Source organism: Coptis chinensis, chromosome 8 (genome assembly GCF_015680905.1).
Source record: "Coptis chinensis isolate HL-2020 chromosome 8, ASM1568090v1, whole genome shotgun sequence".
Lineage (NCBI taxonomy): Eukaryota > Viridiplantae > Streptophyta > Magnoliopsida > Ranunculales > Ranunculaceae > Coptis > Coptis chinensis.
The window spans coordinates 5905772-5911074 of record NC_141463.1 but is presented as its reverse complement, the minus strand read 5'-3'; positions in this window follow the sequence as shown (position 1 = coordinate 5911074).

The following is a 5303-nucleotide window of genomic DNA, read 5'->3' as shown; positions in this document are numbered from 1 at the left end:
TATTATTCAGAAAAAAGAAAAGAAGAATATCACATGGAAGAATAATTGAACGACAAACAAAAAAGCTTGACCAAAACAGCAAAACGTTATCCATTAGCAGTGTGCCAGCCTCGCAGGCACACTAATCTGACATAAGCTTTTCATCATTTTCTTGACCCACGTTTATTCATTTTTGGCATGTAACCAAAATCTCTACACTATATTGATAGCGGGTTTTCGGGAACCCCCTCCCCACTATCGAGTAGGCCTATTTTCATTTATCTCTTTTCTCAATATTCAGAAATACCTCCTTATTATAGTAGCATAGCAAATTACAGTGTAGAATAGTTGATACCATATTCCTATTAGCTATAAGAATATGCATGCATAACTTCACTCAAGTGATCATACACTCGGGAACGGTTTGTCAGGTTCTCTATATTGCAATATTTTACAAGTGGCCTAAACCCATAAACGTTTTATAGGAAGAAAAATCATTCACTTCTATTTTCCTTGACTAATGGAATGTTATATTAGGTAGGTATTATTCATAAAAAATAAAAGAAGAATATCACATGGAAGAATAATTGAAAGACAAACCAAAACGCTTCAAGAAAACTGCAAAATTTATGCACAAGCAGTGCGTCAGCCTCACTTGCACACTAATGTGACATTAGCTTTTCATCATTTTCTTGACACACGTGTAGTCATTTTTTGCATGTAACCGAAACCTCTATAGTATATTGATAGTCGGGTTTTCGGGAACCCCTCCCCACTATCGAGTAGGCCTATTTCTATTTTTCTATTTTATCAAAATTCAGAAACACCTCATTATTATAGTAACATAGCAAATTACAATGTATAATAATTGATACCATAATCCTATTAGCTATAATAATATGCATGCATAACTTCACTCATGTGATCATACTCTCGGGAACGGTTTGTAAGGTTCTCTATATTACAATAATAGACAAGTGGCCTAAACCAATAAATGTTTTATAGGATGAAAAATCAATTACTTCAATTTTTCTTGACCAATGGAATGTTATTTTAGGTAGGTATTATTCATAAAAAAGAAAATAACAATATCACATGGAAGAATAATTGAGCGACAAACCAAAGCACTTGAACAAAACTGCAAAACGTTATCCACAAGTGGTGTGCTAGCCTCGCAGGCACACTAATGTGACAATAGCTTTTCATCATTTTCTTGACCCACGTGTAGTCGTTTTTGGCATGTAACCGAAATTTCTACAATATATTTATAGTTTCGGGAACCCCCTCCCCACTATCGAGTAGGCCTAATTTTATTTATCTCTTTTATCAAAATTCAGAAACACCTCCTTATTATAGTAGCATAGCAGATTACAGTGTGGAGTAGTTGATACCATATTCCTATTAGCTATAAGCATATGCATGCATAACTTATTATAGGATATTCCTTATTATAGTATCATACTATTGGGAACGGTTTGTCAGGTTCTCTATATTGCAATAATAGACAAGTAGCCTAAACCCATAAATGTTTTATAGGAAGAAAAATCAATCATTTCAGTTTTTCTTGACCAGTGGAATGTTATTTTGGGTAGGTATTATTCAGAAAAAAGAAAAGAAGAATATCTAATGGAAGAATAATTGAACGACAAACCAAAGGGCTTGAACAAAACTGCAAAAAGGTATGCACAAGCAGTGTGCCATGCTAATGTGACATAAGCTTTTCATATTTTTCTTAACCCACATGTGGTCATTTTTGGCGTGTAACCAAAATCTCTACACAATATTGATAGCGGGTTTTCGGGAACCCCCTCCCCACTATCGAGTAGGCCTATTTCTACTTTTCTCTTTTATTAAAATTTAGAAACACCACCTTATTATAGTAGAATAGCAAATTACAGTATAGAATAGTTGATACCATATTCCTATTAGCTATAAGAATATGCATGCATAACTTCGCTCAAGTGATCATACTCTTGGGAATGGTCTGTCAGGTTCTCTATATTGCAATAATAGACAAGTGGCCTGAACCCATAAAAGTTTTAAAGGAACAAAAATCAATCACTTTAGTTTTTCTTGACCAATGGAATGTTATTTTAGATATTTATTATTCATAAAAAAAGAAAATAAGAATATCACATTGAAGAATAATTGAACGACAATCCAAAGCGCTTGAAGAAAACTACAAAATGTTATCCACAAGCAGTGTGAGGCTGGCACACTAATGTGACATAAGCTTTTCATCATTTTCTTGACCCACGTGTAGTCATTTTTGGCATGTAACTGAAATCTGTACAGTATATTGATGGTCGGGTTTTCGAGAAACCCCTCCCAACAATCGAGTAGGCCAATTTCTATTTTTCTATTTTATCAAAATTCGAAAACATCACATTATTATAGTAGCATAGCAAATTACAGTGTAGAATAGTTGATACCATATTCCTATTAGCTCTAAGCATATGCATGCACAACTTCACTCAAGTGATCATACTCTTGGGAACAGTTTTTCAGGTTCTCTATATTGCAATAATAGACAAGTGGCCAAAACCCATAAACGTTTTATAGGAAGAAAAATCAATCACTTCAATTTTTCTTGACCAATGGAATGTTATTTTAGGTAGGTATTATTCAGAAAAATGAAAAGAATAATATCTAATGGAAAAATAATTGAACCACAAACCAAAGTGCTTGAACAAAACTGCAAAAACTTATGCACAAGCAGTGTGCCAGCCTCGCTGGCTGGCACACCAATGTGACATAAGCTTTTCATCATTTTATTGACCCACGTGTAGTCATTTTTGGCGTGTAACCAAAATCTCTACACAATATTGATAGCAGGTTTTCAGGAACCGCCTTCCCACTATCGAGTAGGCCTATTTCTATATTTCTCTTTTATCAAAATTTAGAAACACCTCCTTATTATAGTAGCAAAGCAAATTACAGTGTAGAATTGTTGATAACATATTCTTATTAGCTATAAGAATATGCATGCATAACTTCACTCAAGTGATCATATACTCGTGAACGGATTGTCAGGTTCTCTATATTGCAATAATAGACAAGTGACCTAAACCCACAAACGTTTTATAGGAAGAAAAATCAGTCACTTTAGTTTTTCTTGACCAATTGAATGTTATTTTAGGTAGGTATTATTCAGAAGAATGGAAAGAAGAATATCACATGGAAGGATAATTGAACAACAAACCAAAGCACTTCAACAAAATTGCAAAACATTATGCACAAGCAGTGTGCCTGCCTCGCTGGCACACTAATGTGACATAAGATTTTCATCATTTTCTTCACTCACGTGTAGTCAGTTTTGGCATGTAACCGAAATTTGTACAGTATATTGATAGCCAGGTTTTAAGAAACTTCCTCCCCATTGTCGAGTAGGCCTATTTCTATTTTTCTATTTTATCAAAATTCAAAAACACCTCATTATTATAGTAGCATAGCAAATTACAGTGTAGAATAGTTGATACCATATTCCTATTAACTATAAGAATATGCATGCATAAGTTCACTCAAGTGATCATACTCTTGGGAACGGTTTGTAAGGTTCTCTATATTACAATAAAAGGCAAGTGGCCTAAACCCATAAACGGTTTATGGGAAGAAAAATCAATAACTTCAGTTTTTCGTAACTAATGGAATATTATTTTAGGTAGGTATTATTCATAAAAAAAATAATAATAATATCACATGAAAGAATAATTGAACAACAAACCAAAGTACTTCAACAAAACTACCAAACGTTATGCACAAGCAGTGTGCCAAGCACGGTGGCACAAAAATGTGACATAAGCTTTTTATCATTTTCTTGACACACGTGTACTCATTTTTTGCATGTAACCGAAATCTCTACACTATATTCATAACGGGTTTTTGGGAACCCCCTCCCCACTATCGAGTGGGCCTAATTCTATTTTTCTCTTTTATCAAAATTTTGAAACACCTCCTTATTATAGTAGCATAGCAAATTACAGTGTAGAATAGTTGATACCATATTCCAATTAGCTATAAGAATATGCATGCATAAATTCACCCAAGTGATCATACACTCGGGAACGGTTTGTAAGGTTCTCTATATTACAATAATAGACAAGTTGCCTAAACCCATAAACGTTTTATAGAAAGAAAAATCAATTACATCAATTTTTCTAGACCAATGGAATGTTATTTTAGGTAGGTATTATTCATTAAAAAGAAAAGAAGAATATCACACGGAAGAATAATTGAACGACAAACCAAATCGCTTGAACAAAACTGCAAAACGTTCGGCACATGCAGTGTGCCAGCCTCGCTCGCACACTAATGTGACATAAGCTTTTCATCATTTTCTTGACCCACGTGTAGTCATTTTTGGCATGTAACCGAAATCTCTACAATATATTGATAGCTGGGTTTTTCGGAACCCCCGCCCCACTATCGTTTAGGCCTATTTCTATTTTTCTCTTTCATCAAAATTCAGAAACACCTCATTATTATAGTAGCATAGCAAATTACAGTGTAGAATATTTGATACCAAATTCCTATTAGCTATAAGAATATGCATGCATAACTTCACTCAAGTGATCATACTCTCGGGAATGGTTTGTAAGGTTCTTCATATTGCAATAATAGACAAGTGGCCTAAACCCATAAACGTTTTATAGGAAGAAAAATCAATCACTTTAGTTTTTCTTAACCAATGGAATGTTATTTTAGGTATGTATTATTTATAAAAAAAGTAAAGAATAATATAACATGGAAGAATAATTGAACAACAAATCAAAGCACTTCAACAAAACTGCAAAACGTTATGCACAAGCGATTGCCGCGATACCACCGCACAATATTGTGACATAAGTTTTTCATCATTTTCTTAACCAACGTGTAGTCATCTTTGGCATGTAACCGAAATCTCTACACTATATTGATATTCGGATTTTCGGGAACCCCCTCCCCACTATCGAGTAGGCTTATTTTTTTTTTTCTCTTTTATCAAAATTCAGAAACACCTCATTATTATAGTAGCATAGCAAATTACACAGTAGGTTTGTTGATACCATATTACTATTAGATATAAGAATATGCATGCATAACTTCACTCAAGTGATCATACTCTCGAGATTGGTTTGTAAAGTTCTCTATATTGCAATAATAGACAAGTGGCCTAAACCCATAAACGTTTTATAAGAAGAAAAATCAATCACTTCAGTTTTTCTTGGCCAATGGCATGTTATTTTAGGTAGGTATTATTCATAAAAAAGAAAAAATAATATCACATGGAAGAATAATTGAACGACAAACCAAAACACTTGAACAAAACTGCAAAACGTTATGCA